Raw genomic sequence first — 12829 nt, forward strand, 5'->3', positions numbered from 1 at the left:
TACTTAAGACAGAGGTGGTAAGTTTCACAGCCCCCACACTAAAAGATAATGCTGCCCAAGATGCAGAAACCTTTACAAATGCACTCTGTGAGCACCTACAAGGATGCATGGATCGTGCCATTCCTAACAAAGCCAAGACTCACTCCTCTAAGAGAAGGAGACCAGTTTGGTGGACCCCTGCAATAAACAGGCTATACAATAGAAGGAGGAAACTAGTTCAGAAAAAATCAAATCCCAAGAAGGAAAGACATCCCTGATCAGTATCAGTAAAAAACTAAAGTCCTTCATGAAGTCATCCAAGGCGAACTTCGAAAGAAAAATAGCTAAGGATTCAAAAGATAACCACAAAGCCTTCTTTAGATATGTTAAGAATCTAAGTGGCGACTCGCAGATATGCACTGAACTAGTACAAGATAGCACAAAATATACTGAACGTACTGATATTGCCAACATCCTGGCAGATAGATTCAGTGCAAACTTCACCCCCCTCTCACCTCCAAAAGGGCCCACAACAATACCGGAAAAGTGTAGTGTCCCAAAAATCACAGATGCACAGGTGAAAACAGCCCTTTCAAAAGCCAAAAACACAGCGTCAATGGGACCAGATGGTGTCCCAGGCTGCGTCTTGCATGAACTACAGAATGAACTAACCCCCCACCTAAACACGCTGTTCAACCTCAGCCTTTCCACAGGCTACGTCCCCATAGAATGGCGCACAGCAATGGTTATTCCTCTCCACAAAGGAGGGGCCACAACTGACCCTGGTAACTATCGCCCCATAAGCCTGACTAGCCTGGTCTGCAAGGCTATGGAGCGCATCATCATGGAACTCATTAACAAAGACATTGGGAACCTCCAAACACTTGACCCGACCCAGTTTGGCTTTGTTAAGGGCAGATCATGCCTACTAAACCTGGTTGACTTCATTGAGACAGTCACCAAGGCCATAGATGAGGGAAAGGTGGTTCACACAGCCTACCTTGACCTCACCAAGGCTTTCGACACCATTCCCCACTCAGGTATTACAGAAAAACTCACCAGACTGAACATAAAGCCCTACATCACGAGATGGGTTGCCAACTGGCTTACAGACAGAATTCACACGGTAAGAATAGCGTGCTCCAGGTCCGACTTTAAACCAGTCACAAGTGGTGTCCCCTACTGTTCGTCATATACTTCTCAGAAGTACAGGCAAACACAGGAGGACTATGGCTAACCAAGTTCGCCGATGACTGCAAACTGGGAGCCAAAATTGACTCTCTGGCTGACATGGACATCCTTCAAAAAGGCCTTACTAAGATGGACACCTGGTGTCAAAGTCATGGCCTCAAGCTAAATGCAAAAAAATGCATAGTCATCCCATTTGGGAAAAACAAACACCCACGAATTACCACATAGTTGGCAGCCCCCTTAATACAGAAGAGGTAATAAGAGATCTGGGGACCCAGGTAGATAGTAATCTCTCTTTTGACAATCATATTGCCAAAGTAGTTAGGAACTTCTTCTATGTGGCCCATCTAATTACTAAAGGGTTCGCATCTAGAAATAAAGAGGTTATAGTGCCCCTCTACTCGTCACTCATTAGACCCATCATAGAGTACAATGCCCCATTTGGGATGTACCTCACAAGACACTTCCAACAGCTGGACAGACCACAAAAGTACCTCACCAAGAGGATTACTGGCCTCAAACATATGTCCTTGCAGCCCGACTGAAAAACTCCTGCTCTACTTAGTGACATATCGCTTACACAGAGGTGATTTCTGCCTGACTTACAAAGTCATGTCCAACTCAGAATTGATGGACATGCTCCACCTAAAGAAATCCAAGTCACTGCGAGCCACACGTTCTAGTGAACTAAACCTCGCCACAACAATAAGTAGAACATGCTGGAGGGATAGATTCCTGTCACAGAGACTCCCCATGCTTTGGAACTAAATTCCAAATTACATCAGGCAGAGCCCCCTCACTAACACTCTTCAAGAGAAACCTTGACGAGTGGATGGGTAACAGAAAATACACCCCTGGGATCACTTCATTCGCTCTTCTTGACAGAGGATCAGTTAATCAATGGGGTGGCGAAAGTTGACACACTCTGGCTAGGCTTATAAATGCCCTCGGGCAGATAGCCTAGTACCTACCTATGAACTAGTACTAGAGTCACTGCCATCAGAAACAGCGTCTGGAAAGAAGGAAACTGAATAGGACTATTGGGTCATGTGGAGGTAATGCCAGCTTCTTTAACATGCAATTAAGATCCCATGGTGGAACCATCTTCCTCTTGGGTGGTCTAATATGAATGACTCCCCACAGGAATTGCTTAAGGACTTGGGATAAAAGGGGGGAGGGTTGTGGGCACGCAACCTGAAATAGCAGAAGCATAAACTTTTATAGAACAGTTATTCCAGGACCAATGTCACCTTAGCCTTTCTAGGGTTAGAATCTCATAGTTAAACCAGAATGAGAGCCTTTTCCAGTTTGCTAGGTATGATTTTTTTCTGCTGGGTTTCTTAATGTCCTTCATAATATTTAGCATGTCCTCTCAGAATTTGTACATGCCTAGGATTAGGATGAGATCATCAGGTTATCAGCCTCAGTGTGGCCGGACTTGAGTGTAGCAGGGACCTCTTGTTTTGAGTTACAAAGTCCATTCACTGAGGCAGTATCCTGTGTTTTCCTATTGCTAAGTTGTACAAGAGAGGAAACAAGTGCTGTCTTGGCCTGAATGGAACTATGAGGATCAGTCCTGGCTTTTCCTGCTTTACTTTTATCAAACCCCTGGGGATTGACGCTATGGAAAGGAAAGCATCCAGAATCAGGCCTGTCCAATCCAGGGAGAAGGCATCTGTCATCCTGGCCCCTGGAGTTATCTGTTCCAATGAAATATGAATAGGTCTCTCTCTGGCACACGCCACCTACCTGTTAGATCTTAGATTGTTTCCCTGTGTAGCATCCATTTGTGGAAGTCTGTAAAAATCCTGCTCAACTGGTCTATTATCACATTCTGACCTGAAGGAATGCATGTTCCAGAGATATTTTCTTCTCTGTTGCAATTTCACAGGCTTGCATGTCTAATCCATACAGTAGGTAGGAGTGGGTCTCTCCTTGTTCATGTACGATATCATTGTAGTGTTGTTTGTCTGTCTGTACCTGTAGGAATCCCCCCTAATGTAGCAAGGAAAATGGTTTGAGTGCCAGGATGAAGGCTATCATTTCCTAGGTGGTGATTTTCATAGGTTGGTACTAGGCTATCGGCCCTAGGGCCTATACAAACCTAGCCATAACAATTCCCTGGCTATTTCTTCCCACAATATTTATTTCCCTGGACCCCTGTTTTTCTGATCCTGTGTTCCCATGCCCCTTGTACGTGGAAGCCCCCTGCCCCCTCCCATATGAGCTCCCCATGCAGTATTTGAGAAGTCTGCTGTCTGGTACATACTAGGTTTCAGATGCAGAAAGGGCATTCCCTTGTTCAGGAAACATTGTTGTGCTAACCATGAGATTTTCTTCCTTAAGCATGGCAGCAGGGGTACACTGCTTTCCAAATGATGACGATGTTGGTTCCATCTACTTCTCAAGTACCACTGAAGTCTTCACATATGGCAGAGTGTCAAGGGCACTATCAAAATGTATGTTACTGTGTACCATAGCAGACTCAGACATTCTCTGTCTGTGAACCTTTCCTTTTAGGAGGAATTGATACATCTGCTAGCATCTCCGTTTTTAAACACCTTTGTTAAATCCTTACATTTTTAAATAATAACGTGAGTGCACATGCATTAATAGAAAAGAAAACAAGCCATAGTTTTATTATTTTCATGTGTTATACATGTATGTTTTCTTTCTAATGGTAATTATTCACTCCGGCATTACATAAATTGCTTAATTATTGTCTTCCCTTAAATCTCACTCCTTCTCTTCAGCATAATTCTGCATGTAGTGTTCCCATAAATTTATTTTGTATTTCTATGTAGTTTTAACATTCTTTTCTAAAGATCTCACCTCCAGCTCTTTTAGCTCCTTTGAAGGTTGGGCGTTGAGCTGGCACCTCGGCACCGTAAAAATCTACTGCCAATCATTAAAAGACCATAGTTCCGCTGTGGCACCTAACCGAAAAGCCAAAGAAAAAAAAAAAAAAAAAAAAAAAAAAAAGGGGGGGGGGGGGGGGGCAAAGCAAATTTTCCATCCCCCTCAGGCTTGCCAGTTAAATTTTTTCCCAAAAGCTACGGGTAGAAAATTTTGACTCCTTAGTTTCCCCTTGTATTTCATCATTGAGTGTTGTTAATTTGAAAAACCCAGGCATCAAACCTAGAAAGGCCTACATGTAAGCAAAATCCCAAAAGGGGAAAGGGCTTGTCTATTAAAAAACCCATTTGCTCCACTTTGAAAAAATTGAAGGAATGGTAATCCAACTTTCTTTATTATGTTAGGAACCTTTTCCCCAAATCTCAGAATTGTAAAATGAAAAAATACACACCCAAAATTGTCAACATCCAGCAATTCAAACTCCCCCCCCAAAAGGGCAAAATCCCCCCAGCAATCTCCCCTGCATTTCAATCTCGGTAAAGTTAAAGAAAACCACATAATCCCAGCTTCCCCCGGGCTGTTCCCCAAAAACTGGGAAAAAAACCCCAAAATAAAACTATTTAATTACCCTTTTTACCAAATGTCCCAAAAGGGGTTACAGCAACGTGGCCCTCCCCCAAAAAGGGTGGTCCTCAACATCCTGGAAACTATCGCCCCATAAGTGAAGTTGGGTCTAAAAAGCTTGGGAAAGGTCTCTGGCCTATAAATAAAGTTTGGGGACCTAAACACTGGACCCTACCCATTCGGTTTGTTAAGGGAGCCTTCAAAACCTGGTGTTTTTTGAAACAGTCCCCAACCATTGGAGGGAATGGTAAAGCCTACCTGGATGAAAAGCCTTGATAAATCCCCCGGCATTATAGATAAGCTACCAGCTTAAATATAAACCTTTTATAATGGGTTCAAACTGGCTAAAGGCAAAACGGGTTTGAATTTACCATTAGACCCAAACTATTTACAATGGCGCCCACAAGGCTGCCCTGGGCCCTCTTTTTTAAATTTTTCCCGGATCAGGCCAACACGGAAAGGGGCACCAATTTCAATGATCAAACTGGCCCCATAATTGATCCCCACCACAAAAGCATCCAAAAAGGGCCTCTAGAAACAGAAATGGTAACCATGGCTAAGTAACCCAAAATGTATAGTATCCCTTTTTAAAACAAACCCCAAAATTAACAATTCCCAAAAGTTGGGAAGAATTCCTGGGGACCCGTTTGCATTTCATTTGAAACCACGTGAAAGTGGTTGAAAAACATTTTAAAGACCTTCATGAAATTCACATCTAGTGGGGAGGTTGCCCTTTCCACCCCAAGGCCCTTTGATCTGCCCCTTTGGGAGTCCTTCCCCCTGCAGCAATAAAGACCCCAAAAGTCCTCAAAGGGTCAAAGGGCTAAAACAGTGCCTTTGGGGGTTAAAAAACTCCATCTTAGTGGCACCCCCTGTCAGAGGAAGGCCGGGTTAAACCATTTTTAAAGGGCTCTCACCTAGAAAATCCAAAATGACTGGAGCTTGAACCTCAGTAAAATTAGGACAGCTAACAGTTATAACAATTTTCATCGGAATAAAACCCAGTCCATTAGGCAGAGTCCTCATTGTCCTTCAAAGGTCTTGAAGTAGGGGAGCATGGTTTACCGGTATCACTTCTGTTCCTGTTAGAAAAGGGCACAGATACTAACCTCAAAAGAGCATAAAAATTTTTTTGGGGTCAAAGCCAAACACACTCTGAAGGCTTATAAATGCCCTACAATACCTAGTATAATCTTGAACCTTAAAGTGTCGGACAGCAATTTCCTGACATTCACCACTACACATTTTCTGAAACAGCAAAACAAATTTGCATACCTGAGTCCATGTATGGCCGTAAAATAATGTAATAAAATATTATTTACATCCATCAAAAAAATTTGTTTTTTTGGGGGGGAGGATTCCAAAATTTTTTCAGAAAAAAGAACCTTGCATTCCATATGTGACAATTAATATAAGTCGATTTTGATTTACTAGATGTTTCAAAATAAAAAAGCAAACAAAGCAATTCACTGCCCCGGGCCTGTAAAAAAATTTTTTTTGGCCACCCCCCAATTTTTCAAAATGTTAAACTGCTCACGTTGGTTGCTGATGGAACAGAAAAAACCCAAACAAGTCCTTCAGATTTTGCTTCAACTTATGCTGTGGGGGGGCACTTACATTGTCGCCTAAGAAAGGTTCCCGTTCGATTTTACACCTTCTTGGCTTCATGCCTAGGCAGGCATAAAGACATGCGGGTGGGTCCTGCATATTTTCCCTTTTTGGGGGTCGGGGCCAGCTCGGCCCCCAAAAAATCCACTTCTTGTGGACCATTTCCTGCAGCCCAACAGGGAAAAGCCAAGACTTATTACAGCTTATGCTCTGCTCCAAAACAAAAAAAAAATGTGGCAAACACAACAGGGGTTTGAAACCCTTCTGAAGGGGTTGGGCCCCTCCAATTAGTTGTACAACAAACTTGAGGTCAAAATGAGACTGCAACATTTAATGCATAGTAAAACCCAAATTGTTCCTTCAAATTTTACTTCTACCTTTTCAAGAACTGTACCACCATCTTTTTTAGCCGGAAATTCACATCACTCAAAGCCCTGAATCTGAGGCAGGATCCAACCAACTTCAAGAGGCCAAATGTGGTGACCTTACAAATTTTTGGTACCAAAAAAACACTTAACAACCCTTCCTTAAACTTTTACAGCAATGAATCTTTCAAAGTCTCAGAAAACAGGGTTGCAAATTAAAAATTTCACAGGAACCAGAAATCATCATCTACAGGGAAAGGGGGCAACTCCAAAACCCTTAATATAAACACTTTAGAGGGCATAATTTACACAGGTTTTGAAATTACCTGCCACCCCCCGGGTTTTCAGTGTCCTGGCTAAAACGGTAAATCCTAAAGAAAAAAAATTTTAAAGGGTACCTTTCATTCCATTCAATGGCTTTCTTTGGGAGGGAAACAGAAACGTAGGGCCACAAGGAACCTAGTTTTGCTTCCTATAAATGTGGACAGTGCGGGGCCCAAATTTATTTCCCGGGGAAAAAACATTTTGAAAGGAAGTTCATGTTTCAAATGGAGAAGCCGGTTAAAAAAAGGATCTTTTGCAATTTCGGGATTAATCAACAGCATCTCAAATTTCTCAACAACACACAGATGTGTTTCTCCACGGGGGTGTTGCCGCTGTCAGGTACAAAAAACAAATGCCCTACTTAATTCCCATTCTGGCTATTATACCATTACCAGGATAATAGCAACATGGACAGAAAAATTCCAACTTTTATCTTTTTTTTGTTTTGGGGGGGAAAAAATCGAAAGGGGCTGGGGCCCCAGGAAATCGCCAAAAATGGTGGATAACCCAAGCCCCCCCTTTTAACAGTTCCACCTTTCCTTGAGTTTTCCTTTTCAGCTTAAAACAGGTTTGGGGCCCAAATTTTAGGTTTCATGGAAACTCCTACTTTCTTAAGTGTTTTTTTTTCCCCATTCCCAAGGGTGCAACTAAGTTGTGCCTTCCCCCCCAAAAGTCTGGAATATTAGGTCTTCCCTATGGCCCTGACCAAAAACAATATTCAAAATAGACCCATGTAATAAAACAAAACATCAAACTAAAAATTCCCAAAACAGACTTTTTAAAGGAGGGAAAACGTTGCCCCCTACCTCAGATGGACCGCAAAGAAAAGTTCTCAAGCTTCATACAAGCACCTGTGTAACTGCATTGAAGTGGCCATGCCTGATGGGGCCAAAACAAGCTCCTCAAGAAGACCAAACCTGCCTGGTGGAAAAGCCATTCGGGTTTAAAAAAAAAAATTTCGCAAAGTAAGAAAAGCAAGTAAATGGAAACCTTCAGCTTATCGCTGAACCTTTTAAGGTCCTAAAGAAAATATGAATCAAATTAGTTTTCTCAACAAGGAAACCCTAACTTCTTTGTCATTTTAAAAAAAGGGAAAAAGGCCCGATTTCTCCAAATTACAAAAAAACCCACATATATGCCCCTGGGGAATTTTTAACCATTGGAAAGGGTTAAAACATCACCCCCTGCAACCAAAACATGAATCTCCCCATTCCTGTCCCTTTTTTAAAGATTGTTTCCCCTTCTAAAGAAAAAAACACCTCTTGGGCTTTTTAAGTTATGTAACTGGTTCAATCAACTAATAAAAACGCCCTGTTATGCCTTCAAAAGGGGGTAAACTAATAGGTAAATCCGCTTAATACAAAGGGTAGTAAAAGGTAAACCATTCCATTAACCATCCCATTGAAAATTGAACCCATTTTACAACCCTTTTTTTGGGATTTGGGAAAGTTCTCTTTGCTTCATAAGGGCAGGGAACCCAATAACAAAGGGTAAAAATTTTCAATCTCAAAATTTAATCTTTTATCAGCCATACCTACCAAAACAACTTTTTCTCCTTTTAGGGTAAAACACAAAATGTAAGTTATAATGGTGAATTTTAAACACGCGACAGTTTAAAAAAAATTTGTTGCCCCCAAAACAGATTTTCTATTTTTCATTTTTTGACGTTTTTTTTTTTTTTTATTTAATTTTTGAACGGTGGCTTGGAAACAAACCCAATTTTGTGGGGCCCGGAAGAAAAGTTCCGTGCTTTTTGAATGTGGGAAAAACCGGGTCCCGAGGCCCCCAACCTGCGGGAGGTATCGACTACACCACCCCATTTAATAGAACATTTCAGGGCACAGTAAATGCATGTACTGAAAACTCACTGTATTCTACAGTCCATGCAGTGAAGCTTTTTTTTGGGGGGGGCTACTGAATATTTTCGGAAAGTAACTATCACTTGCATTATGCATATAACTGATGCATTCTTTGAACTTAATATGATCTTTTGTGATTCAACAGTAAACTATTAAGCAATTCTCTATTCCTTTAACCATATTAGTAATTTTCCTTTGAGCATATTTTCAATCATAATCCATTTCAGACCTCATATCCATCAGAAAATGTATGGTAACACAAGACCTTTGATGCTAGCAACTTGTAAGTTTATAAGAGCAAATTTTCATTTTTTCACTTTATTATTGTGTCTTTGCTACCATCGTTATTTTTGATTTTGTCCAGATTTTTGATGCAAAGAGGTGGGGAGGTGTAAGCCTTCCCAGTCCTGAGAGATCCATTATTTCCTAGTAACTCGTGCCATGGAGGGCATTTTTGCACTTATTTAATGAGCTGTCTGATAAATTAGTTTTGCACTAGCTCAATTATTAGTATATAATTTGTTTAAACTTTTGATATAAAATATGTCCCATGTAGAAATTAGAGCAAATGCCTTGGAACAGCTAGTCGATACACCCCACAAGAGGTGAAAATTATCTTGGACATAGTATTAACCAACATGAGTAACCACTGCAGCATCCCTACAGTATCATCCTCTCTGGTAAGATCCGAGCACAAAGCGGTCACTTACAAAGTCACCATCTCCCCCAACCCCCGTCACTCGGATCAGACAGAAAAAGTTGTCCAAAGCAGATTACAACCTCAAGAGGGATGGTATTAACAGCTTCACATCCCCTTCCCCCTCTGTAGGAACTGCCAACAATAACAAAAACTACACCAAAGAACTATGCAACAATTTATAAAGATGACTGGAATCAGGAATACCTGACAGGACTACATCTTCCTAGGCAAGGAAGAGTAAATGTCTCTGGTAGACCATTGCAAAAAATAAACTCTATAACCCAAGGAAACAAATTGCTGTCCAAGACCAAGAAGGAGCATGTGCCCAATTGGAAGCTATGTCTCCTTAGCCTGAACAAGCAAATAAGAACACTAGTGAAATCCTCCAAACCAAACTTCAAGTTCAAACTGGCCCCATCTACTAGAGACAATCATAAGGCCTTCTTCACAGATGTCCGCAACCTCAAAGGAAGCACCCAGATCTGTTCACAACTGGTGGTCAAGGAGAGCACATATACAAGTGCTGTACATATAGTAAACTTGCTGGCTGACAGACTCAGGAGAACTGTAACCATCTGCCACCCCCAGCAGTAAATCAGAACATCCACAGTACTTTCCCCCTTCCCCTTATATCTGTGGAACAGGTCATCACAGTTCTCTCAAAGGCAAAAAATACAGCATTCATGGGACCAGATAACATTCCAGGCTGCATACTATGTGAACTCAGGCAGAAACTTACAGCACCATTAGGCAGCCCATTCAACCAAAGCCTGAGTACTTGCTTCATCACACCTGAGTGGAGAACAGCCACTGTCATCCATTTGCACAAAGGTGGAGCACCCACCAGTACATGAAATGTTACAGCCATCAGCCTACCTAGCCTGATCTGCATGGCTATGGAATGGATTATCATGGACCCCATTAACAAGGATATTGGCAACCTCCAAGCACTTGATCAAACACAGTTTGGCTTCTTCAGAGGAAGGTCATGTCTGCTAAATTTGTTTGACTTCTTTGAGAAAGTCAACAAAGCCATGGATGAGGGCAAGATGGTGCACAGTACCTACCTTTACCTGTCCAAAGCCTTTGACACTATTCCCCACTAGGGCATAATAGATAAACTCTCTCAACTAGGCATCAATCGATATGTTACCAGATGTATAGCAAACTGGCTCACTGATAGAGGCCACATAGTCAAAATAGGGGAAGCCACCTCAAGCATTCGGCCTGTAAAAAGGGGTGTGCCCCAGGATTCGGTCTTGGGGCCTATGTAATATGGGATATATTTTTCTGAGGTGCAGTTCAAAGCCAGTGGGCTCTGGCTGACCAAGTTTGCAGAAGACTGCAAGCTGGGTGCCATCATCAAATCTTCTAGTAAAGTGTACATCCTCCAAGCGGGTCTCACTCAGACAAATGACTTTTCCCAAAAACATGGACTCAAGCTGAAGACGAACAAATGAATCATTGTCCTCTTTGGGGAGAGTGACTTCAAATTATCACATTAATAACAGTATCCTAAGCACGCAATGAGTCCTGGGCACCAAGGTTAATAGCAACCTGACTTTTGACCATCCTGTTGCTTCCGTTGTATGGAAAGCTGTGTACATGGCCCACGTCATAAGTCAGGGTATCTCATCCAGAGAAAAGGAAGTCATAACATCCCTGTATTCTTCCCTCATAAGGGCCATTATTGAGTACAACGCCCCATTTGGCATGTACCTCTAAAAGCACATGCAGCAGCTGTAGAGACCACAGAGGTTCCTCACCAGGAGAATCCAGGGCCTGAAACATCTACCATACACATAAAGGGCAAAATCCATATCCCTCTAATTAAATTAAAACAGATTCCTCAGATTTGACCTCTGTCTGGCATACATGGTGATCACGGACCACGCCTTGACGGGACTGCTGCATATCTGCAAGTTAAACTCCACTCGAGTAGCACCCACACGTGGGCTCAACCTGGCCTGTGACATCAATAAGATTTGTTGGTGGGACAGATTTGTGTCCCAGAGACTCCCCCATCTGTGGAATAGACTCCCTCTCCACATCAAGCAGAGTACCTCTTTACCCCTTTTTAAGTGCAAACGTGATAACTGGATGAGAAAGAGAAAATATACCCCTGGGAATCCACCCCTTTTTACACAAAGTTTCCCAAACAAAACTCTTTAGCCTTTTTAACCCAGAGCCTAGTAACCTACTATGATCCTATTATTCGAGGAATTATATTACATATAAAATACAACTTAGGTACTATGTAAAAATGCCTTCATACCTTACACACATTTATACACATACAGATATGCACAGGCAAACAGTTAAGCAACAGACAATGTCATTTACTATACGTATGTATACATATGTTAATATACAAATAGATGCAGAGGTCTAGAAAACTCAACACACACAAGCACAGACTCAAAGACATGTACACACATGCATACACTGAAAGGTAAAAACAGACATACATGCCCCAAAAAAAAATAAATATGTATATATATATATATATATATATATATATGTATATATATCTACACACACACACATTCAGTTGACTGATTATGCACCTCTCTCATGTCTTGATTTGATGTAATGTATAGAGTTTTTCAGAAGTATTGGGGAAATATATTTTATTTAAGCCGTTGTTAGATGCTGTACAAACGCTTCATTTATTGGCATGTGTACACGTGCACAAATGCCGTACAAATACACACATGCATGTACACACACACACAGAAACATGTAACCGCTGCTCTATAAGAAGACACTGAAATGATGCAGAACAATACACAGTAACTTTAGATCCAGGTGGTAAACCATGATATGCAAGCAACCTGTATTTATTTACCTCCCCCCCCATATGAAATGCAGCTTGTTAAAGCCCACAGTTTGTAAGTGTCTCTGTTCAGTAACTTGAAGATACAAATCAGAGTTGATGTGCAAACTGTTACTTTTCCAAAAGCTGTTATTTGAAAATTATTTCAGGAAGTTAAAGGACTTTGTGTCTCAAGATGATTGCTGGCCCCCAAAAAAATTTTTCAAAACCAAAATTTTTTTATGTGCCCGAGGATAACCAAAAAGTAAGAACCCCGAGAGTAGCACTTTGGAAATAAGACCTGAGAGTAGCACTGGGAAATGAAACACCGAGTAGATGAATATGCAAGGAAGAACCCTTGGAGTATGATACTGGGGAAATGAAGCCACCTTGAGTAGTATGACTACTGCGGAATGAAGCACACCTTGAGTAAAAGACGAAGTGAAGCACACCTTGAGTAGTATGACTACTGACGGAAGTGAAGCACACCTTGAGTAGTATACCGGGG

This window comes from Protopterus annectens, chromosome 4.part0, assembly GCF_019279795.1.
Source record: "Protopterus annectens isolate FY-2018-M chromosome 4.part0, PAN1.0, whole genome shotgun sequence".
Classification (NCBI taxonomy): Eukaryota; Metazoa; Chordata; order Ceratodontiformes; family Protopteridae; genus Protopterus; species Protopterus annectens.